The following is a 25,322-nucleotide window of genomic DNA, read 5'->3' as shown; positions in this document are numbered from 1 at the left end:
AGCTCATGCTCTGCAACGAGAAGCCACCACAATGAGAAGCCAGTGCACCACAATGAAGAGTAGCCCCCGCTCACGCAACTAGAGAAAGCCCGTATGCAGCAATGAAGACCCAATGCAGCCAAAAAAAAAAAAAAAAAAGCAAGGGCAGAGAAGATTTTAATCACAACTGAAAGCCAAAAAAGCTATAAAAGAAAATATAAAAGTATTTTTTAAGTACAACAAAATATAAACCAAATTGATCAATGGGTGGTAGATCTAAAGAGAAAAAGTAATGCAATTAACAACTAGTTAATTTCTATAACATAGCAAATAGTCTTACAAATTGACAAGAAAAAGGTTTGTAATCCGATAGAAAAACATGTAAATAGATATACAAATCCAAAGAGTTGACAGACATATGAAAAGACGTTCAAATTCACCAGCAGTCAGGGAAATGCCAATTAGAGTAACAGTGAAATACCATTGTACCTATTAGAATGGCTAAAATTAGAAAGTGCTCTAATCTCTATTATTGATGGTGACTGAGGAAAGAGGTACTTTCATAACTGCTAGTGAAATTCTGATATATTAGAGACTTTTTTAAAACAACTTGGCAACATATAATAAAATTAAAAATACATAAACCCACTCCTGGGAATCTATCCCATAGAAATAAAAGCACAAAAGGACATATGCAGGCAAAAGTTCCTTGCTGCAATATTTGTTTTAGTAAAAAAAAAAAAAAAAAAAAAACTGGAAAAAAAGTGAATCTCTGTCATTAGGAAAATATCAGGGTAAGTTGTTGTGGCACATCCATACCATTAGTTATTATATTGTCATTTAAAATAATGAATTAGAACTTTATCAGTTGAGTTGGATGTTTTTCACGTGTATTATTGAGTGAGAAAAACAAGATGCAAACGTGTGTCCATTGTAATGCCATTCTTATAAAATCAACAGTGACAAAAATAAAGATTATACTTTTATAGAGAGATATGTGTATGTATTTATACAGGACATGTAAGGATGCCGACCATGTTATATTGGTCATCTTAAAGGCAGGGAAGGGGACATATACTGATTTGAGAGGCGGGAGAAGAGGAGAGCCAAGCAAAAGAAGACATGTAAAAAAAGGCCGCACTAAAAATAAAGCATCTATATCCATCTTAAGCATATATTTTAAATTATGTATCTATCTCCATATATTTAATACAATTAAAAATACAAAAGTGCAAAGATATTCGAATATCAGTAACACTAGAAAATCAATGCTTATAAGCAGATTCCATTTTATTCTTAAGTATATTATAACCTTCAAACTATCAACTTAGATATTTCAACATTGTATTGCATTTTTTGGTTGTTTAAAGCCACTCACTGTCAAAAATGGATTAGTCACTCAGCTATCTAAGAGTCTCTTTTGAACATGGTTTAGGTTGGCATAGGTTTCTGTCTTTTTTTTTTTTTTTAATAAATGTATTTATTTATTTATTTAGGGCTGCGTTGGGTCTTCACTGCTGCACGCGGGCTTTCTCTAGTTGCGGCAAGTGGGGGCTACTCTTCGTTGTGGTGCACAGGCTTCTCATTGCAGTGGCTTCTTGTTGTGGAGCATGGGCTCTAGACATGCGGGCTTCAGTAGTTGTGGCATGCAGGCTCAGTAGTTGTGGCTCTCGGGCTTAGTTGCTCCACGGCACATGGGATCTTCCTGGACCAGGGCTCCAACCATGTTCCCTACATTGGCAGGTGGATTCTTAACCACTGCACCACCAGGGAAGTCCAGGTTTCTGTTTTATAATGTTTTCTTTTAACATTCATATCTTCAGTATTCCTTATTGTGCTTCTTAAACTGTCCTTTATGTTCATTCAAAAAATGTACATCTCCCTTTCTGTGATGGTTTGATTTATCCTAATGATTCTTTCCTCACTTCTGCCATCTTAATTTTCATCTTATCTATCACCTCTCCCTTGCTTTATTGTATTTCTGTCTTGAGTCTTCAGTCTGAGAGCTGAATGTTTGGTTATATATATATATATATTTTTTTTTTTCTTTTTGCGGTATGCGGGCCTCTCACTGCTGTGGCCTCGCCCGTTGCGGAGCACAGGCTCCGGATGCGCAGGCCCAGCGGCCATGGCTCACGGGCCCAGCCGCTCCGCGGCACGTGGGATCCTCCCAGACCGGGGCACGAACCCGCATCCCCTGCATCGGCAGGCGGACTCTCAACCACTGCGCCACCAGGGAGGCCCTGGTTATATTTTCTTAAACACTCATTACAAAATATTTGGCCACACTTTGTTTCTGCTCTGTGGCAACATGTTTCTAGTAGGTGTGCTTCATATGTTAATTAATGGTGATACTCTTGATCTCATATTTTAATAGTGTTTTTATAAAACTGCTGTATTAGTTTGCTTTTAAAATAATCTCTCATTAACATTGTTATCCCAGAAATCGTCAATAATAAGAAGATTCATACTTTTTTTTTTTTTTTTTTTTTCTTTTTGCGGTATGCGGGCCTCTCACTGCTGTGGCCTCTCCCGTTGCGGAGCACAGGCTCCGGATGCGCCGGCCCAGCGGCCATGGCTCACGGGCCCAGCCGCTCCGCGGCATATGGGATCCTCCCAGACCGGGGCACGAACCCGTATCCCCTGCATCGGCAGGCGGACTCTCAACCACTGCGCCACCAGGGAGGCCCCATAGAAGATTCATACTTTTAGTTAGTCTTACTTGTCCTTTTTGTTTGGGTAGTCAGAAAAAAGTATTGAAATTTTGATAGACTTCATCTTAGTTCAGTCTTTTTTTTTTTTTGGCTGTGCCATGGGGCATGCGGGATCTTAGTTCCTTCACCAGGGATCATACCTGTGCCCAGTGCAGTGGAAGCGCAGAGTCTTAACCACTGGACCACCAGGGAAGTCCCTTAGTTCAGTTTTTCAATTGCAAAGTTTGGACAAAGTAGTTTACATGCCTATTTTTCGCACTTTTTGGATTTTAATGTCTTAATTTAGTATTTAGTATTTTAGATGTCACAGATGTCTATTTAACCACCTGGACAATTTAGAGAGTGATTAGTAATTCAATACTATTTTCAATAACAGTAATAAAGTTTGCAAAACAGTAAAACAAAATGATCAAAATGAGCTATCTGAAGAAATGTGTTTTAAATAAATACACTTGTATAGGGGAGGGAAAATAATTTTTCCTCTGTTCTTCTAGGTTCTTGGCTGAGACCACTCCCCTAGAATAAAAAGACAGGTTAACAGGAAAAAACACAGGAGTTTAACAACATGTATACCTCCTCTATACATGGGAGATACTCCAGAAAACTGAGTAACTCCCAGTTATGGCCTGAGCCACCACCTTAAATATCATCTCCAGCTAAAGACAAAAGAAGATGTTACAGGGGAGGCCAGTTATGGGAGGTTACTAGGCAAAGCACAGTGTACAAGGGTAAGGTTGTCATGCAGATATAAGTTGTTGTCTTCTCCATTAAGAGTTTCTGGAGATTTAGAATCATCCTCTTCTTCCTGGTATAGAGAGGGAGACACCCTTACAAGTGGAGATTTCCTTTATAAATGTAAATGTTTCTTAAACTTCTAAAGAGTAACTTCTTGGTTTTCAGAGCTTCTGTGTCTGCAGTTCTTAAAAATAATCAGCTCAAAATAATCCTTATGCCAAAGAGACATATTTTGGGGTGGTAAATTCTGCTACCTTTCATTTTAAGAGTAAAATAAAGTAACATCCATCAGCAGAAACCTCTTGAACATTTCAGAACTAGATTCTCTAAACCAAGAATTGGAATTGATATAAATAGCCATTACTTTTATCTCACACTGAGAGATTATTTAACTTCAGTTTTGTAACGTCAACACAGACCTCACAGTTCAGAGCTATAATTTCAAATGATTTTTTTCTCTTAACTTCTTGAATGGGTTTTTGTCATTATCCATACAGCCTTATTTTGTAGAATACAAGTCAAAGAGGGGATTTGAAGTGTATCTACTTTTTAGTATCTTTATGATCCTTTTCACTTCTCAAATTCTATGGATCTCTATTGTGAAAATTTAAAGGTATTCATTTGCTCTACATAGTATTTTTCCTATTATCTGGCTTGTGATGTGATGATTAACTTGATATTCTGGTTGAAAGAATTAACATAAACCTCATACAGGAATAATTCATTTCCAAGAGAATGTGATTCAGTACGATAATGCCAGCTATAATTGAATGTGTAATGCTATTAATCAATTGATTTGCTTACTTTCGAGCACTTATATTGGTAATGTGCTTGATGCTGAACAGAATACTCTAAGGTATCTTTCAAAAGGGAATTTATATCATTCAATATCCTTTGATTGTTCAAATAAAGTATCAGCATATTAAGGTCCACTAGGACCATTGTCAATTATTGTTCAAAATAATGGAATTCTAATTTTTGATATTTCTGTTCTTTTCACAATGTCCTAGCAAAGTCAGTACAAAATGAAAGAACATAAAACATTCTTTCCTTTACTATTTTAGCCATTTAATGCTTTTTACTTTCAGACTAGATAATCAGATTAAAATTTATTTTTATTGAAGTATAGTTGATTTACACTGTTATGCCAATCTCTTCTGTACAGGAAAGTGACTCATTTATACACACATATATATATTCTTCTTTATATTCTTTTCCTTTATGGTTTATCACAGGACATTGAATATAGTTCCCTGTGCTATACAGTAGGACCTTGTTATTTATCCATTCTAAATGTAATAGTTTGCATCTATCAACCCCAAACTCCCAGTCTATCCCTCTCCCTCCCCCCACTTGGCAACCACAAGTCTGTTCTCTATATTTATGAGTCTGTTTGTTTTATAGATAGGCTCATTTTTGTCATATTTTAGATTCCACAATAAGTGATTTGTCTTTTTCGGACTTACTTCATTTAGTATGATAATCTCCAGTTGCATCCATGTTGCTGCGAATGGCATTATTTAATTCTTTTCACGGCTGAGTAGTATTCCGTTGTATATATGTGCCACATCTTCTTTATCCATTCCTCTGTTGATGAACATTTAGGTTGTTTCCATGTTTTGGCTATTGTTTTTTTTTTTTTGACAAAGAGGAAAAAAAATAAACATTTATTCACATTGTCACCATACATACATACAGTGGCAAGCACTGTACACATTTTTTTTATTAGTTTCTGCTTTATAACAAAGTGAATCAGTCATACATATACATCTGTTCCCACATCCCTTCCCTCTTGCATCTCCCTCCCTCCCACCCTCCCTATCCCACCCCTCCAGGCGGTCTCAAAGCACCGAGCTGATCTCCCTGTGCTATGCGGCTGCTTCCCACTAGCTATCTACCTTACGTTTGGTAGTGTATATATGTCCATGCCAGTCTCTCACTTTGTCACATCTTACCCTTCCCCCTCCCCATATCCTCAAGTCCATTCTCAAGTAGGTCTGTGTCTTTATTCCTATTTTACCCCTAGGTTCTTCATGACATTTTTTTTCTTAAATTCTGTATATATGTGTTAGCATACAGTATTTGTCTTTCTGACTTACTTCACTCTGTATGACAGACTCTAGGTCCATCCACCTCATTACAAATAGCTCAGTTTCGTTTCTTTTTATAGCTGAGTAATATTCCATTGTATATATGTGCCACATCTTCTTTATCCATTCATCCAATAATGGACACTTAGGTTGTTTCCATCTCTGGGCTATTGTGAATAGAGCTGCAATGAACATTTTGGTACATGTCTCTTTTTGAATTATGGTTTTCTCAGGGTATATGCCTAGTAGTGGGATTGCTGGGTCATATGGTAGTTCTATTTGTAGTTTTTTAAGGAATCTCCATACTGTTCTCCATAGTGGCTGTACCAATTCACATTCCCACCAGCACTGCAAGAGTGTTCCCTTTTCTCCACACCCTCTCCAGCATTTATTGTTTCTAGATTTTTTGATGATGGCCTTTCTGACTGGTGTGAGATGATATCTCACTGTAGTTTTGATTTGCATTTCTCTAATGATTAATGATGTTGAGCATTCTTTCATGTGTCTGTTGGCAGTCTGTATATCTTCTGTGGAGAAATGTCTATTTAGGTCTTCTGCCCATTTTTGGATTGGGTTGTCTGTTTTTTTGCTATTGAGCTGCATGAGCTGCTTATAAATTTTGGAGATGAATCCTTTGTCAGTTGCTTCATTTGCAAATATTTTCTCCCATTCTGAGGGTTGTCTTTTGGTCTTGTTTATGGTTTCCTTTGCTGTGCAAAAGCTTTGAAGTTTCATTAGATCCCATGTATTTATTTTTGTCTTTATTTCCATGTCTCTAGGAGGTGGGTCAAAAAGGATCTTGCTGTGATTTATGTCATAGAGTGTCCTGCCTATGTGTTCCTCTAAGAGTTTGATAGTTTCTGGCCTTACATTTAGGTCTTTAATCCATTTTGAGCTTATTTTTGTGTATGGTGTTAGGGAGTGATCTAATCTCATACTTTCACATGTCCCTGTCCAGTTTTCCCAGCACCACTTATTGAAGAGGCTGTCCTTTCTCCACTGTACATTCCTGCCTCCTTTATCAAAGATAAGGTGACCATATGTGCATGGGTTTATCTCTGGGCTTTCTATCCTGTTCCATTGATCTGTCTTTCTGTTTTTGTGCCAGTACCACACTCTCTTGATTACTGTAGCTTTGTAGTATGGTCTGAAGTCCGGGAGCCTGATTCCTCCAGCTCTGTTTATCGCTCTCAAGATTGCTTTGGATATTCGGCGTTTTTTGTTTTTCCAAACAAATTTTGAAATTTTTTGTTCTAGTTCTGTGAAAAATGCCAGTGGTAGTTTGATAGGGATTGCATTGAATCTGTAGATTGCTTTGGGTAGTAGAGTCATTTTCACAATATTGATTCTTCCAATCCAGGAACATGGTATATCTCTCCATCTATTTGTATCATCTTTAATTTCTTTCATCAGTGCCTTATAATTTTCTGCATATAAGTCTTTTGTCTCCTTAGGTAGGTTTATCCCTAGATATTTTATTCTTTTTGTTGCAATGGTAAATGGGAGTGTTTTCTTGATTTCAGTTTCAGATTTTTCATCATTAGTGTACTGGAATGCCAGAGATTTCTGTGCATTAATTTTGTATTCTGCTACTTTACCAAATTCATTGATTAGCTCTAGGAGTTTTCTGGTAGCATCTTTAGGATTCTCTATGTATAGTATCATGTCATCTGCAAACAGTGACAGCTTTACTTCTTCTTTTCCAATTTGGATTCCTTTTATTTCATTTTCTTCTCTGATTGCTGTGGCTAAAACTTCCAAAACTATGTTGAATAAGAGTGGTGAGAGTGGGCAGCCTTGTCTTGTTCCTGATCTTAGTGGAAATGCTTTCAGTTTTTCACCATTGAGGATGATGTTGGCTGTGGGTTTGTCATATATGGCCTTTATTATGTTGAGGAAAGTTCCCTCTATGCCTACTTTCTGCAGGGTTTTTATCATAAATGGGTGTTGAATTTTGTCGAACACTTTCTCTGCATCTATTGAGATGATCATATGGTTTTTCTCCTTCAATTTGTTAATACGATGTATCACATTGATTGATTTGCGTATATTGAAGAATCCTTGCATTCCTGGAATAAACCCCACTTGATCATGGTGAATGATCCTTTTTTTTTTTTTTGCCGTACGCGGGCCTCTCACTGTTGTGGCCTCTCCCGTTGCGGAGCACAGGCTCCGGATGTGCAGGCTCAGCGGCCATGGCTCACGGGCCCAGCCGCTCCGCGGCATATGGGATCCTCCCAGACCGGGGCACGAACCCGTATCCCCTGCATCGGCAGGCGGACTCTCAACCACTGCGCCACCAGGGAGGCCCCAGTGAATGATCTTTTTAATGTGCTGTTGGATTCTGTTTGCTAGTATTTTGTTGAGGATTTTTGCATCTATGTTCATCAGTGATATTGGCCTGTAGTTTTCTTTCTCTGTGACATCCTTGCCTGGTTTTGGTATCAAGGTGATGGTGGCCTCGTAGAATGAGTTTGGGAGTGTTCCTCCCTCTGCTATATTTTGGAAGAGTTTGAGAAGGATAGGTGTTAGCTCTTCTCTAAATGTTTGATAGAATTCGCCTGTGAAGCCATCTGGTCCTGGGCTTTTGTTTGTTGGAAGATTTTTAATCACAGTTTCAATTTCAGTGCTTGTGATTGGTCTATTCATATTTTCTATTTCTTCCTGATTCAGTCTTGGCAGGTTGTGCATTTCTAAGAATTTGTCCATTTCTTCCAGGTTGTCCATTTTATTGGCATAGAGTTGCTTGTAGTAATCTCTCATGATCTTTTGTATTTCTGCAGTGTCAGTTGTTACTGCTCCTTTTTCATTTCTAATTCTGTTGATTTGAGTCTTCTCCCTTTTTTTCTTGATGAGTCTGGCTAATGGTTTATCAATTTTGTTTATCTTCTCAAAGAACCAGCTTTTAGTTTTATTGATCTTTGCTATCGTTTCCTTCATTTCTTTTTCATTTATTTCTGATCTGATCTTTATGATTTCTTTCCTCATGCTAACTTTGGGGGGTTTTTGTTCTTCTTTCTCTAATTGCTTTAGGTGCAGGGTCAGGTTGTTTACTCGAGATGTTTCCTGTTTCTTAAGGTGGGATTGTATTGCTATAAACTTCCCCCTTAGAACTGCTTTTGCTGCGTCCCATAGGTTTTGGGTCGTCGTGTCTCCATTGTCCTTTGTTTCTAGGCATTTTTTAATTTCCTCTTTGATTTCTTCCGTGATCACTCCGTTATTAAGTAGTATATTGTTTAGCCTCCATGTGTTTGTATTTTTTACAGATCTTTTCCTGTAATTGATGTCTAGTCTCATAGCATTGTGGTCGGAAAAGATACTTGATACAATTTCAATTTTCTTAAATTTACCAAGGCTTGATTTGTGACCCAAGGTATGATCTATCCTGGAGAATGTTCCATGAGCACTTGAGAAGAATGTGTATTCTGTTGTTTTTGGATGAAATGTCCTATAAATATCAATGAAGTCCATCTTGTTTAATGTATCATTGAAAGCTTGTGTTTCCTTATTTATTTTCATTTTGGATGATCTGTCCATGGGTGAAAGTGGGGTGTTGAAGTCCCCTACTATGAGTGTGTTACTGTCGATTTCCCCTTTTATGGCTCTTAGTATTTCCCTTATGTATTGAGGTGCTCCTATGTTGGGTGCATAAATATTTACAATTGTTATATCTTCTTGGATCGATCCCTTGATCATTATGTGGTGTCCTTCTTTGTCTCTTCTAATAGTCTTTATTTTAAAGTCTATTTTGTCTGATATGAGAATTGCTACTCCAGCTTTCTTTTGATTTCCATTTGCATGGAATATCTTTTTCCATCCCCTTACTTTCAATCTGTATGTGTCTCTAGGTCTGAAGTGGGTCTCTTGTAGATGGCATATATATGGGTCTTGTTTTTGTATCCATTCAGCCAATCTGTGTCTTTTGGTGGGAGCATGTAGTCCATTTACATTTAAGGTAATTATCGATATGTATGTTCCTATTCCCATTTTCTTAATTGTTTTGGGTTCGTTATTGTAGGTCTTTTCCTTCTGTTTTGTTTCTTGCCTAGAGAAGTTCCTTTAGCATTTGTTGTAAAGCTGGTTTGGTGGTGCTGAACTCTCTCAGCTTTTGCTTGTCTGTAAAGGTTTTAATTTCTCCATCAAATCTGAATGAGATCCTTGCTGGGTAGAGTAATCTTGGTTGCAGGTTTTTCTCCTTCATCACTTTAAATATGTCCTGCCACTCCCTTCTGGCTTGTAGAGTTTCTGGTGAAAGATCAGCTGTTAACCTGATGGGGATTCCCTTGTGTGTTATTTGTTGTTTTTCCCTTGCTGCTTTTAATATGTTTTCTTTGTGTTTAATTTTTGACAGTTTGATTAATGTGTGTCTTGGCATATTTCTCCTTGGATTTATTCTGTATGGGACTCTCTGTGCCTCCTGGACTTGATTAACTATTTCCTTTCCCATATTAGGGACATTTTCAACTATAATCTCTTCAAATATTTTCTCAGTCCCTTTCTTTTTCTCTTCTTCTTCTGGAACCGCTATAATTCGAATGTTGGTGCATTTAAAGTTGTCCCAGAGCTCTCTGAGACTGTCCTCAGTTATTTTCATTCTTTTTCTTTATTCTGCTCTGCAGCAGTTATTTCCACTATTTTATCTTCCACCTCACTTATCCGTTCTTCTGCCTCAGTTATTCTGCTCTTGATCCCTTCTAGAGTATTTTTAATTTCATTTATTGTGTTTCTAATCATTGCTTGATTCATCTTTAGTTCTTCTAGGTCCTTGTTAACTGTTTCTTGCATTTTGTCTATTCTGTTTCCAAGATTTTGGATCATCTTTACTATCATTATTCTGAATGCTTTTTCAGGTAGACTGCCTATTTCCTCTTCATTTGTTAGGTCTGGTGGGTTTTTATCTTGCTCCTTCACCTGCTGTGTGTTTTTCTGTCTCCTCATTTTGCTTATCTTACTGTGTTTGGGCTCTCCTTTTTGCAGGCTGCAGGTTCGTAGTTCCCATTGTTTTTGGTGACTGTCCCCAGTGGCTAAGGTTGGTTCAGTGGGTTGTGTAGGCTTCCTGTTGGAGGGGACTGGTGCCTGTGTTCTGGTGGATGAGGCTGGATCTTGTCCTTCTGGTGGACAGGTCCATGTCTGGTGGTGTGTTTTGGGGTTTCTGTGGCCTTATTATATTTTTAGGCAGCCTCTCTGCTAATGGGTGGGGTTGTGTTCCTGTCTTGCTAGTTCCTTGGCATAGGGTGTCCAGCACTGTAGCTTGCTGGTCGTTGAGTGAAGCTGGGTGCTGGTGTTGAGATGGAGATCTCTGGGAGATTTTCACCGTTTGATATTATGTGGAGCTGGGAGGTCTCTTGTGGACCAGTGTCCTGAAGTTGGCTCTCCCACCTCAGAGGCACAGCACTGAGTCCTGGCTGCAGCACCAAGAGCCTTTCATCCAGCCGGCTCAGAATATAAGGGAGAAAAAGTAGAAAGAAAGAGTTAGTAGAAGTAGAAAGAAAGAAAGAAAGAAAGAAAGAGAGGGAGGAGGGAGGAAGGGAGGGAGGAAGGAGGGAAGGTAGGAAAAAGAGAGAAGATAAAGTAAAATATAATAAAGTATGATAAAATGTAATAGTGTTATTAAAATAAAATAATTATTAAAAAAAATTTTTAAAGAAAAAACAAACAAACAAAAAAAACGGACGGATAGAACCCTGGGACAAATGGTGGAAGCAGAGCTATACAGACAAAATCTCACACAGAAGCATACACATACCCATTCACAAAAAGAGGAAAAGGGGAAAAAATCATAAATCTTGCTCTCACAGTCCACCTCCTCAATTTGGGATGATTCGTTGTCTATTCATGTATTCCACAGATGCAGGGTACATCAAGTTGATTGTGGAGCTTTAATCAGCTGCTTCTGAGACTGCTGGGAGTGATTTCCCTTTCTCTTCTTTATTCTCACAGCTCCCAGGTCTCAGCTTTGGCTTTGGCCCCGCCTCTGCGCGTAGGTCGCCGGAGGGCGTCTGTTCTTTGCTCAGACAGGACAGGGTTAAAGGAGCCGCTGCTTCGGGGACTCTGGCTCACTCAGGCGGGGAGGGGGGGTGAAGGGAGGGGCACGGAGTGCAGGGCGAGCGTACGGCGGCAGACGCCAGCGTGACGTTGCACCAGCCCGAGGCGTGCCGTGCGCTCTCCCGGAGAAGCCGTCCGTGAATCCCGGGACCCCGGCAGTGGCGGGCTCCACAGGCTCCCCGGAAAGGGGGCGTGGACAATGACCTGTGCTCGCACACAGGCGTCTTGGCGGCGGCGGCAGCAGCAGCAGCAGCAGCAGCAGCAGCAGCCCCAGCGTCCCACGCCCGTTTCTGGGTTCCGCGCTTTTAGCCGCGGCTCGCGCCCGTCTCTGGAACTCCTTTAAGCAGCGCTCTTAATCCCCTCTCCTCACGCACCAGGAAAGAAAGAGAGAAGAAGTCTCTTGCCTCTTTGGCAGGTCCAGACTTTTTCCCGGACTCCCTCCCTGCCAGCCGTGGTGCACTAACCCCTTCAGGCTGTGTTCACGCCGCCAACCCCAGTCCTCTCCCTGCGCTCCGACCGAAGCCCGAGCCTCAGCTCCCAGCCCCACCTGCCCCGGCGGGTGAGCAGACAAGCCTCTCGGGCTGGTGAGTGCCGGTCGGCGCCGATCCTCTGCGCGGGAATCTCGCCGCTTTGCCCTCCGCTCCCCTGTTGCTGTGCTCTCCTCCGCGGCTCCGAAGCTTCCCCCGTGCGCCACCCTCAGTCTCCGCCCGCGAAGGGGCTCCTAGTGTGTGGAAACCTTTCCTCCTTCACAGCTCCCTCCCACTGGTGCAGGTCCCGTCCCTATTCTTTTGTCTCTGTTTTTCCTTTTTTCTTTTGCCCTACCCAGGTACGTGGGGAGTTTCTTGCCTTTTGGGAAGCCTGAGGTCTTCTGCCAGCGTTCAGTAGGTGTTCTGTAGGAGTTGTTCCACGTGTAGATGAATTTCTGGTATATCTGTGGGGAGGAAGGTGATCTCCGCGTCTTACTCTTCCGCCATCTTCCCCCAGGGCCCACCACGTCCATTTTTATTTTTGTTTCTTCCCCACCAAAATCTAGCCCTCTCTTAGAATTTGCCAGATCATACTCAAGATAACCTAACTAAAATGTTCTTTTAGTGCATTGGGATCTGGCTCTACCAGTTCAATGCAGAAAGTGTCAACAGAGTGGCTCCTGTGCATCTCACCCATTGGGGCTCAAGGCAGGCTGCCCCAAAATGTGCCACAAAGGCATATTGATTACCTTGTAGTACGGTTACTGAAGAAATGGCCAACGCAGGAGGGACAGTCTGACCCTCCTTTATGTCTCTCTGAAAGCAGGAAATCTCTCATGTGAAAGATGCACAGAGAAGCCTGTATAAACAAACCTTGTTACTTCTTTAATTTACTACCCCAAGCCCAAATTCTGTTTAGATTCTTCACTAATTGAGCACTCAAAATGCAAGTTTATCTGTCCTGTCCATTCCTCAAAACTTTATTGTTTCTTCGTCTAAAAATATAAAAGCTGCCCTTTTTTTGGCCACTTCTTAGGTCCCATTTCTCAGAAACCTCCATGTGCATGAATTACAATTTGTTTCTTTTTCTCCTGTTAATCTGTCTTGTGTCAATTTTTTTGTTAGTCCAACCACAAGAACTCAAGAGGTGTAGAGGGGTAAATTTCCCCCTCCCTGACAGTTGGCAAGCCAGGCAGGAGGCTTCCCATCCTGAGGCTGCTGCAGCTGAGAGATCCTGGGACATGTGATAAAGGCCGCAGAAGGTAAGATTTCTTACCATGTCAGCCTCCCAGATTGCTGCCTTCAAGGTCTGATGGAAGGGAAAGTAGTGAGAGTCCCTTTTCTTCTCTCTAAATTTAGGTTAGCAGGAGAAAATATTTGTGTAGCTAGTTCCTCAGACTTAGGGAAACTTTAGGATTCTATTCTTCTCAAACACGGTCACTGTTTTACTTTGTCTCTGTCTGTTGTGTCATTTATCATAAGGAGAAAACCATAGGGCAGTACGGTAGGCATAGACCCTATAAGCCTGCTGTTCAAGCCAGCCTCACAGATTGTTAACAGCTGTCACCAGACCCGCGTCTATTTAGACAAACTTTGCTGTGGTTCCTCTATGTAAAAACGAGATGAGGTTTTACCTTCCGTCTTCTTTTGTGTCTTGAGAGCCTGGCTTTTTGTCCAGTGAGAATATTCTCTCTGGTCTGTCATCCAGAAGGTGCATTTACTGGGGTGTATCTGGTGGCTAGCTGAATAGACTGGGGTTCCAAGTCATGAAGTTACCAGCACTCTCAGTGTCTGGTTGTGCCAGCTCTCAGAGGAGTTTGTCATAAGGGGTCCTGGCCCATAAGGGGCATTTGTCATCTCAACTTTTATTGCTTGTTAGTACTGGAAAAGCCCCATTCCAGTAGTGCCTGCCTGGTGCCATAAATTAATGGGTTTATGGCTGGAGTGCCCTTCATTTTTGTGGGACACTAGAGAGATTGTTTTCACTATACCATTTGTACCACCTGTAGCAACAAAGGGCTTTTACTTTTTTAGACTAACTCTGGGAATGAACTTTCTGGATCTTGTGAGGGCTAAGTAATCTCTTGTGATATGTCTCTTGCATTTTTGGTGAAGCAGTAAAAAAAAAAAAATGCTTATTGGTTTGAGTTGATGTTTGAAATTAATATAAGATCCTACTTGCCAATGGCCAGATGATGGATCCTTTAAATTGGCTGTATTCACATATGAACCGGTTTGCAAGGCAAAAAGAGAGACATAGACATGGGGAACAAATGTATGGACACCAAGGGGGGAAATTGGGGTGGAATGAATTGGGAGATTGGAATTGACATATATACACTACTATGTATAAAATAGATAACTAATGAGAACCTGCTGTATAGCACAGGGAACTCCACTGTACAGTAGAAAGTAACACAACATTGTAAAACAACTATACCCCGATAAAAAACAAGAAAAATAAATAAATAAATAAATTGCCTGTATTTAAAAGGAAAAAATTTTGTGAGAGCTCTCACCATAAACATCTCTCATATTGGTACTTATGGGAGGATCCAATTGAAAGGAAAAAAATTATAATGAATATTAAGAAATTCCTTATTATGATGAAAGAAATTAAAATTAAAACAAAAGTCCAACATAAATTCCGCTCTTAAAAATCACCCTGTTTCCTCAGTAGTTTTCCAGGACCTCCTACAAATAATCCGGGAACAGATCAGCTGGAGTCCAATATTCAACGGCTAATAGAAACAACGGTCTTTGTCTTGTAAATCTATATAAAATCAGAAATACAATTCTAGAAGCAAGTCAAAGCGCACCTAGCTTTACCCGTCCCAAGGCCTCGCCCTCATCCCTCTTGAAATGCTTGTAGATATTATAAACCATCAGGATATTAGAGTAAAATTGTCCTTTAGTTAAGAAAAAAATTAATAGTGATTACTCAAAGACTTATGATAATAGACAAATATACTCCAAAACTCCCTAGGACAAAACTTACATTTCCTTCCCTGCCCCTTAAAGTTATGAGTCTGGATTAGCTCAGTCTGTAGAACTTAAAAGAAGAAGAAGAAGAAAAAAAAGGAAAGGGACCTCTTCAAACACAAACTGCTAAAAGACTCTCTTGCCTGAACAGTCTCCTTAAAATCGCTTGTTAGGGGCAAATACAGATCTTAAAACTCTCTCCACAAATAAAAAAAGACTTTAACCATCTGAATGAGTACACTTAATGAATTCTAACTGTTCTTTATAAACTAGTGAGTTTTGTATTGTACCTGATCCGTGACTAAAGTTTTAAAATGAAAACTATGAGATCTCTGGTTTTGTCTGTCTATATGTCTCCTTTAAAAATATGGTCTCTTTCTGCCTCCAGATTATGTTGCCAAAATCGTTATTTGTAAAAGAGCTCTATTTAATTGGCTTAAACAAACTAGTACTTATATAAAAAGTGTTAAAAATATAACAAAAACTAACCCAAATGTTTTTCAAGTTCACATGATCTAGAATAATCTTTAGTAAATATTGTAAAAGCTAATTTTAAGCTTGTTGATTTAATTAATACGGGTATATCTTCAGAGTTAGCATAAAATATAATGCAGAAAAACAACTTTTTGTTCTACTGGGTTTACTAGCTATGTCTCTGTTGCAACGTTTGTCTGAAAACACACAAAACAGACAAAAGACCTTAGGATAATGACTAAATGCTTTAATGATTCATGAAATTTTCATGAGTAATCTAAGTATGATTATTCAAGAACAAAAGAATTAAATAGGTGTAAGTGAGATAAGAGTGCTTAGGTGAACTTTTTAACAATAATTGTTTTGTGGTATGTCTACCTAAATAGTTTCCTAAATCTCTTTGGTAATTTACACTCTTAGAGTTTTGCTAAGTTAAATTAAATGGTGAGAATTCATTGAATGTCTAGTCATTTCCAAATAAGATGAAATACTAAAACATTAACTGCTGAACAAGTCTAAGTTTGCATATTTTTTACCTCTTACTACAGAGACTAAGTATGTTTGGGTTTATTAATAAATGTACCTTATGCTTTATTGAAAGATTATTCTATAAAGTAACATATATTCCTAGAAATTATAAAATGTATTTTTAAGTTTGCCAAGCCACAAAATGTTAATACAGTTCAGAATTGTTTACTTCTTTATTTTCACTAAAAAATTAAGATTTCAAAGGATTAAGAATTCTAATTAATATATTGGTTAAAGCTACCAGATACAGCAATAGAAACAGGATGTGTTTTGGGTAAGAAAAGTTATAAGGTATGGAGATGTTTTTGTTACGGAAAAAGAAAGTGATTTTCCGTAAGGCTGGCTATTTCTAAATGGGAAAGAAAACAAGACACAAACTAAAATGGACATAGAAAATCGTAAGTTTTGTGAAAAAAGGAATCTTTGGAAAGGAATTTTATGTGTGGTCAGGACTAAATAAGATTGGAATCAATTTAATTAAGTAAATGAGCTTAAGTATCAAAAGTAAACTGGTACAAAATTGGAATTTGGTTTTATCTCTGTTAAAAGGACAAAGGTTTTTTTTTTTTTTTCTATTGGTCTGCTCTTGATAAGAAGAGATTATGAAAGGTTTTTCTTTACCTTGAAGGAATCTGACCAAAAAATATATATAGTGTCTTGTCTTATCTTTATCGGGTCTTTGACTGCTTAAGTAAACCTAGTCCTCTGGGTGTTAAAAGAGTGAAATTTTGCTCAGAACCATATAACCTTCTATATTTGCCTATGAAGTCTTTAATTGTTACTTTGGTTACGTGGATAAATAAGCATTGTTTCACAGTGACCTATTTGACTAAGTGTTTTAAAGCCTCTTTGATATTTTTGACAAGATTCCCCCAAATCAAATTCTATATGAAGTCTTTTTGACTTAGAACTAACTTTGAGATATGAGTTATTTCAGAGGGCCCCTGAAATATCTCAAAGATTTGTTCTCTCTCCTTATAAAAAGAGAGATATTAAACTAATTAGGAGTATTTGTTATGTTAAATTACATGGGAAGCATTGTCAAATAAGAAGTAACGTTAAGCCTTTTTTTATGTTGTGTCTGTATAGATATGTATTATAAGTGTTCCAGAAATTATGTGAAATTACTGGAAGTCTTATATGTCCTGGCATAAAATGTTGTCTGTCACCAAAATTGAAGCTCACACGAAAAGGACTAAACCCAAGTGTCACGGAAACACTGAAGCTGACTTTTATGCACAGGCAGCAACAAAAAAAGAATCTGTAAAGATTGTGGCACGTGTGGATGAAGTCCATTTTGCTTCTGCCAAAAAACTGACCCTTAATCGCCAGACTTTTGCCATCCTGATGTCCGTTTAACATAGCACCAGTCTGCCCCTGAATTGGAGAAATTAAATGGGTAAACAATAGCTATAATATAAATAGCTGGGGCTATGAGAAACCCAAGATGGCCCCTTGGTTCCTCCCAGCTTTCTGGCAACCCCCCCCCCCGCATTTAAGATAACTCAAATTATAAATAGACATTAGTAGGAAGATTTCTATAAAATTGTGCGAAAAGTTTACCAGCAATGTCTCACCTGGCAGGTCCATAACCCTGGGAAGAAAAAAAAAAAAAAAAAAAAAAAAGATTTTTGTCCCCAGAGGCCTGAAGACCTCCTTTCGCTGGACCCTTTGAACCCCTGCAACTGGACTTCATTTATTTGCCACTTAGTATGAGTCATCAAAACATTCTTGTTATTGTATGTATATTTCCTGGATGGGTTGAAGCCTTCCCTTGCTGCAAATCTGATTCCCTCACAGTGGCAGATAAACTGTTTAGAAAATGTGTTCTCCACTTGGGGTATACCTTTTATAATATCCAGTGATCAAGGCACAGATTTCCCTGAGCAAATCATACAAGCCTTAACAAAAACCTTGCAAACTTCTTGAAATTATCACTGTCCCTATCACCCACAATCTTCAGGGAAGATCGATAGAACTAATGGAAGAACTGGATTCAAGCAGAACAAGAATTAACATGGGACCGAATGAATTGATGAATATGATTATAATTTTCATGATTTTTTTTGTCTGAAATATTACTGATTTTTAAAAATCTTTCATTTTCCAGATATAAGGAAATTTTTTAATACTTAACAGCAATTTGATAAATTATACCTTTGTAAATAGAATTTAAACATTTATCTTTTTGTCCCTACCTGATCACTGCAGAATTCAGAAAGTCTCAGTGAGTATTCTTATGTTCTTGGCAAAATAGTTATATGCATAACTGAATAAGAATCTGTTCTTATAGCAGGACACAATTGGAAACATTGGTTATATTACCAAGACTTTGATTGGAATGTCATATTTGACAGAGATCCATGTAGACTCAGATATGACCAGATAGCTTGAAGGAGCTAAGGTCGACTTTATAAAACCATAAAGCCCCTTGAAAAAACAGCCTAGGACCTTGCTGACAGGGTTCCTGGCAGCTTCCCAGCAGCCTTACCAGGTGAGTAAGGAAGGCCACTTCCTGGCAGGCACAGGAGCCTCGGGATATTTGGGGGACTTCAGGAAGAGAGGAATTCACCCAAATCTCTAGGTATAAAAGGAACTCTGACGACAAGTCTTCGGTGTGGCTTCCTGGCCTTGAGAAGCTATTAAAATTTCACTCTGGAGACTCCTTATGAAAATTTCCAGCAAAGCAGATTTAAAAGAGCCTATATGGCCAATTGCTATTCTTGCTGGACTTAACATAAATAATCAGGCCAAGTCTATTGAACCTAGGCTTATTTTGCAAACAAATTAGTCTTAATTTTGCTTTCTTTGGTAGAGATGAGGGAGATTTTAGAGAGAAAAATTGTTTCAATAGAAACTATACTACGCACTCGTGGATATTAGATTCTAGTGCTATTCCTTTTCCCTGAAGTTTTGTCATTTACCTGTAAACTGGACTGGATCCTGGATTTTTCTAGTTTCCTCCAATATCTGGCTGCAACTCTCTAACATTTCCTGTTTTCTCTCACTCTTTTGATGTATCTGTGGGGAGAAGGTGAGCTCTATGTCCTACTCCTCTGCCAACTTGACCTGCTCCCCTCTCCCATCCTTTTGACTTGAATCATTGAGAACTAAAACTGTTCTTTTCCTGAGGCCCTGCACACTGAAGCGAGACGACTTGATATAAACCTCAGAGAAATTGCCACAACAGCTCATATTTAAATTGTCTTCATGCCAGTTGCTGTATGAGCCACTCAGAAAGTTAACCTGAACACCCAGTGACATCATCAGAGACATTTCAAACTGCAGTAGATGCTTCGAACCTGACACCTACAAATCTTCTTGACTGACTGCCCCCTGGGCTCAGAATCTGGTTTATAACCAGCTCCAATCATTAACCTTTGTTTTTCTTTTGTTTCCATAGAAATGCCTCTTATTAAATACCTGATATTGCTTGCACCATAGACCTAGCTTTGGGAGCCCATCTGCATCACTGCCTCCTGAAATGAGATACAACAGTTTAACTGAACTGAACTGTTCTCAGAACTAAGAAACTGGTTCAATGAAATGGAGGACTCTACTAACCCATTCTCCGTCTCCACAGTGACCAGTTCAGCTCTTAATATGTGAAACTTCCAGGGAAGTTTCAGAGGAGCGAACTGTTGAGGCTTAGGGCAGGCTGCCCCCAAATATACCACCGTGGCATATTGATTATTTTGAATTAAAGTTATTTAAGAAGCAGCCAGTGCAGGAGGGGCACTCCGACCCTCCTTTCTGTCTCCCTGAAAGCAGGAAGTAAATCTCTCATGTGAAAGATGCACTCCCTGCAGCTGGAGGTAGAAGGAGACCCTTATAGCCAGAAATAGGGAATTCAGGCAGAGAAGCCTGTATAAACAAACCTCGTTACTTCTTTAATTCACTACCCCAAGCCCAAACTCTGTTTAGATTCCTTACTAATTGAAGGAATTACCCAAAATGTAAGTTTATTTGTCCTGTCCATTCCTCACAAGTTTATTGTTTCTTGTCTAAAAAGTATAAAAGCTGCCTGCTTTGGCTACTTCTTAAGTCCCATTTCTATGACAGCTCTGTGCACATGAATTACAGTTCCTTTCTTTTTCTCCTGTTAATCTGTCTTGTGTCAACTTTATTAGTCTAACCACAAGAACTCAAAGGGGTAGTGGGGGAATTTCCTCCTCCCTGACATACCTCAAGGCAGTTAACCCTTATTTCTCAGAAATTGTCTCCCTGGAGACAATGTGCATAGAATACCTGTCTGTGCACTGTATTCTCCTGCATTGAGATAAGAGCAAAGACACCTTAGATTTCTGTCTGTTAGGGGCTGAATTGTGTCCCCCGCAAAATTCATGTTGAAGGCATAAACCCCAGTACCTCCGAATGCGCCTGTAGTTGGAGATAAGGTCTTTAAATAGAGCTGGTTAAGTTACAATGAGGCCATTAGGGTGGGCCATAACCCAATCTGACTGGTGTCTTTGTAAGAAGAGATTAGGACACAAAAGGAGAGACCAGGGATATATGCACACAAAGGGACAGGCAAGTGAAGAGGGTGGCCATCTGCCAGCTGAGGAGAGAGGCCTCAGAGGAAACCAGCCCTCATCTTGGACTTCCAGCCTCCAGAACCGTGAGAAAATAAATTTCGGTTGTTTAAGCCACCGATTCTGTGGTATTTTGTTGCGGAAGCCCTAACAAATCAATACACTGACCCAGGTAGAGATTTCTTTCTGGATTATCCTTTTACTTTCCCCTAGGTCATAGAGGGCATCTCAACATCTTGTATGACTGCAGCTCCTTGCTTCTAAAGTTGTATGGGCATAGGCTGGGTCTTTATCTTAGCATTGCCAGTACTAGCACAGAGCCTTTGAAAGAGCAGGTGCTCAACTGACGTTTGGGAAATAAGAAAGTGAGTAAGAGGTCTAACTTGTTAAGATTTAATACCTCCTACCTTCTTTAATAAGTTAAGCATATTGAGGTATAAATCATTTAATTTTACAAAACAGAAGACTGAAAGGATTAAGAAAAATCTAGGTTTATCATGTTTTCTTTTAAATTATTTTTTATTTTTTCATTCCATTATGCCAACAATTTTATTGTGGGATTCTTTCCCATTTCAACAAAAATCCCTATTGTGATGTCAAATTTTCTTATCTGGATGATTTTTTAAAAGTCTCAGACTTCAGTAAGGGTGGGAGAAGCTGCTGGACGTGGCCATGAAACATGCCTGGAAGTGACAGTATTTCCAGGCCTGGCTGCAGTCTTGGCTCGATCTCTCTCTTCCTCATCTTGAAAAGCTTCTTCATATCGTGATGAGAAGGCACTGGGAACCATATTGCTGACCTTCGCCAAAAATTCCACGATTTTCATTCTGCTGGTTTCAGCATGGGCTTTTGGGCCCCACAGGAACTCATAGCGCGGAGGATCACTGTTGGGCACCTGGCGGTACTCCAGGTACTTCAGCCTCACTAAATCTTTGGTGATGAGCTTGCTGGGCTCCCTTGTAGATGAAGTGCTTCTTCCCAGCATCTACTCACATCATATTCAGGAATTTCCAGATGTCTTCCTCAGTGGCACAGTTGCCCTTCATGAAGATCACACCCAAGACTGTCATCAAGAGACCGGTCTTAGGTAACCCCCTACCAGCACGCACCCTCCCATCGTTGGGGAGTTTCAGCTTGCTGACGAGGTCATATGAGTGGATGGTTGAGTCAACTTCGTTCAAGTCTACCGCAGAGACAGCCTCAGTGCGTTCAGAGGCTTTCTTGAGAATCTCAGCAAGTGGGTCTTGGTACTTTTGGTTGACAATCTTCAGCATGTCTTCCTTCATAATGGGCTGCTTCATTTTATATTTGTACAGAAGGAACTTCTCCAACAAATCCATCTGACTAGTTAGAGTATCAATGTATGTGCTCTCAGTAGAAGGTGAGACATCAGAGGAACATGGATGTTCCTCATCTTGACTGTTATCATCTTCATCAGACCTTGTGTCAAAAGTACTTGAAGAAGTGATGGTAGTAGCTGGGGCTTTTGAAGACCCCTGAGAAGTGCTGTTTGACCCAGTAGCTGATGAACTCTGGGGATTATCTTCCAAAACAGGAGAAGAGGAGGAGGGGGGTTCTTCTCTTACTGCAGTGGCCTGAACTCTCCTGTGACTCTGGAATCATCTTGGGCCTGGTGGCGTTTCTCACTGGTGCGGAGCTTACTCTTCTGACCCCGAGGCAGGATGACTGTGCTCAGGGACAATGGTCAGGAGTGTGAGTAGAAGAGCAGGGGATAAGGGTCCACTGGATGAGGAAGGTTGAGAGAGAGTGCAGCTTCAGCAGGGAACTACCACCTTGGTTATAAGGTGGGCTACATTTGTAGTTTTCCTTGAGGGCACTGCTCTACAAACCCATAGGGCTCCTGTTCTCCTAATCAGCCTGTCACTTGGGAAACCTGTTGAAGGAAATTAGAGTGATCTTTAGGCTGCATCCTGCCACCCCTGCCTCAGGCATGCTGGGGTGACAGCAGGGGCTGGTGGTCTTCTACATTGAGGAGTCTGTTATGTCACATTCAAGACCATCATTCAACTGGTGGCAGGTCATGGGACTCATTCTCTCTGCTGTTCTGAGGTTGACATCACAAACCTCCCTGGGATCTATGAGAAAGAAATGAAGGGGGTCCTCAGCTTATCAGCCCTGTCCAGGTGCCCCCAGTACTGACTGCTCAGTGGGGAGTTTTCTGTCCTGGCCTCTGGAGTCCTCAGTCCTCATTAAGGGTCCTTAATTTGGCTACACATAGGGCCTGATATCCCCACCCCTTTCACTGAATGGTGGCTACACCTTCAAACTAAGGATTTCACCTCCCATAGACCTGATATAAATAAGTGTTGGTGGAGCTTCAGCTTGATAGCTCTGCCCTGGATCCTCAAGGGTTGTAACAAGGAGCAGGGCTGGATTCCTTATCACTTCTATTTGGTGATAGATGATCCCTCAGTCCTTGCTTTGACCTCTGTCATGGCCTGGAATTCCACCCTCCCTTACCCTTAGGCCTGCCCCTTATAGTAAGGCCAGCACCACCCTGAAACCCCTAGGAGAAAGTGAGATTCTCCTCATCTGACCATACCTGTACTTGGTCTTCTGAGGCTGAGGGTAAGGAATGAATTCTATGGTTATGGGGTATGTGGTTCCCTTAGTCCTCAGGGTATTCACCTGGTCTCTGGAAAAACCTGGAAGGCATCCCACTGCTGGCCCTAGGCCATACCCCTTAGACCGTGTCCCTCACCCCCTTGTGACACCATAGGAGGAAATATGTCACATCATGTCAACAAAGCCCAGGTATCCCAGGGCTACCAGGAAGGGCATGGTTCTGTGGGGTTCTCTCACAGTCTAAAGGCAGAGGTTTCCTGAAGTCCTCACTCGGGGTTCTCACCTTGACTCCTGGCAGGGCTTGGGACTCCTTCGTTTGTTTACCTAAGGACCCTCTCCTCAGACTAAGGTCCTCACTCCCTGAGGTGCCAGAGAGGCAAAGTCTGGGAATGCCACGTGAGGCTACTCCTACCTGTGCCCTTCCAGGGTTGACATCAGGATTCAGGCTCCTTGGGGCTCTCTCTGTTCAGGGTAGGGGTGTGCCCTCAGTCCTCATTCAGGTTCCTCACCTTGACTTCTGAAGGGCCCCAAGTTTCCTCTTTCTTTCAACTTAAAGTCACCCATTTAGACCAGAGCTCTTATGTTCCTCTAAACCCTGAAAATAAGTGAGGGGATGCTCAGCCTGGCAGCCCTTCCTTGGCCTTCTAAGTCTGAGAGCAGACACAGGCCAGTCTCTCTGTGACTTCAGTTATTATGTGGTTTTTGTCTCCTCAGTCCTCATTCAGCAGTCTTCACCTTGACTCCTCTCTCTTCTATGAAAGGCTTCTTGGGAAATGCCACATCCTTGCACACTCTTCATTGATCTCCCTACAACAACTCTTGCAGAGAATAGGTTGAGCCCCAGGAGTGCTGTGAGATGGGAAGCTGCAGCCAAGCAATGGCCCCAGCACAGGTGTTGTGCTCTCAGAGAAAACACACTGATCTCTTCCTTCTCTTCACTGGCCAGATATAGCCTTGTATAACCTCAATTCTAATAGATTTACTTGCTACAGGGAAAGGGCTGAATTAAATGATTGTGTGAGCCCCTGATCTTTTGAGGTTTACTGACATTTCCTTCATAGATAGTCATATTGTCACCAAATGCTCTCTCTTTCTTTCCTTATTTGTACCTCACTTTTATTTTCATATTTTTATTACTTATTCCTGGAGCTTTTTATTCCAAAACCATGTTTGGGGTATGAAGTCCTGCTTTTTAACACCTGAAATACATTTTGGACTAGTGAGCAGAAAAATGAAGTGACCCAAGGTCGGCCTCAGCCTGGGAGGGGTGGCACAGTGTGGGCTCTAGAGGGATTCAGAGCCAGGGTCCAGTCCAGCTCCTGTCACTTACCAGCCTTGAACTTGAGAGTATTCCAACTTCTTTATCTGCAAAATGAGTCTGAAAAAGTCTATAGTGTAGAACCACAGGCATGCATATGTATGTAAACCACCTGGCAGTTTGAGAGAAAGTTTGGGACTTTCAATGAATGGCAATTATTACTAAGATGATTTTGACCCCAAATGATAACAAACTTCCTTCACAGAATTTTATTTCCAGCCTACATTAGAGAATATGCAACTCCAAACAATATAGAAATCCACATCAGCCAAAATGCCAAGCGAGTAAAACTAAGTAGTATTTCCCTATTAGAGCATTTGTTTTAATATTGGTATGGGGTCATCTTCTCCAGATGGATGCAACTAGGAGTTCATTTGTCTCAAGGACCAACAACTTCCCTCCCAGGTGCCTTTTCATCCAAACCACCCCTCATTTCATTCATACCATTGCCACTAAAATTTGAGCCCTCCCTTAGAGTTGGCCAAATTACACCCAAAATAACCTAGTTAAAATGCCCTTTGAACGGAGCGAGCTCTGGCAATCCCATCCCACAAAAAGAGAGACAGTCCAGTGGCTTCTTGGCATCTCATTTCAATGAGTATCACCTTTATTTCTCAGAAACTCTCTGGACAGCTCATGCCTAAAACACCTAGTTTGAGTGTTCACTTGCCCTGGGGCAAGCGCATAGGACCCCTTCCATTCCCTAGGTGGGGATTCTCTCTGGTTTCTCCACATCCCAAAGTTAACTGTGAAGATATGTTTTCCATTCCAGGTTTAGTCTATCAACTCTGAGAAACACCATCTGAGTGGCCCTTTCCATCACTCCATCACTGAGCTTCATCTAGCCCACCATGCATCCTGACTGATAATTA

At 40.5% G+C, this 25,322-nt stretch overlaps 1 pseudogene; it reads right to left on the bottom strand.

Annotated features, from left to right (window-relative positions):
• Nucleotides 1-21,184: 21,184 nt before the first annotated feature.
• On the bottom strand, nt 21,185-23,696 carry LOC132481754 (melanoma-associated antigen B5-like; annotated as a pseudogene).
• Between the last annotated feature and the right edge of the window lie 1,626 nt (nt 23,697-25,322).

The sequence above is a fragment of the Mesoplodon densirostris genome, chromosome X, assembly GCF_025265405.1.
Source record: "Mesoplodon densirostris isolate mMesDen1 chromosome X, mMesDen1 primary haplotype, whole genome shotgun sequence".
NCBI lineage: Eukaryota > Metazoa > Chordata > Mammalia > Artiodactyla > Ziphiidae > Mesoplodon > Mesoplodon densirostris.
Note: the sequence above shows the minus strand (reverse complement) of the source record. Positions and strands in the feature narration are given on the sequence as shown.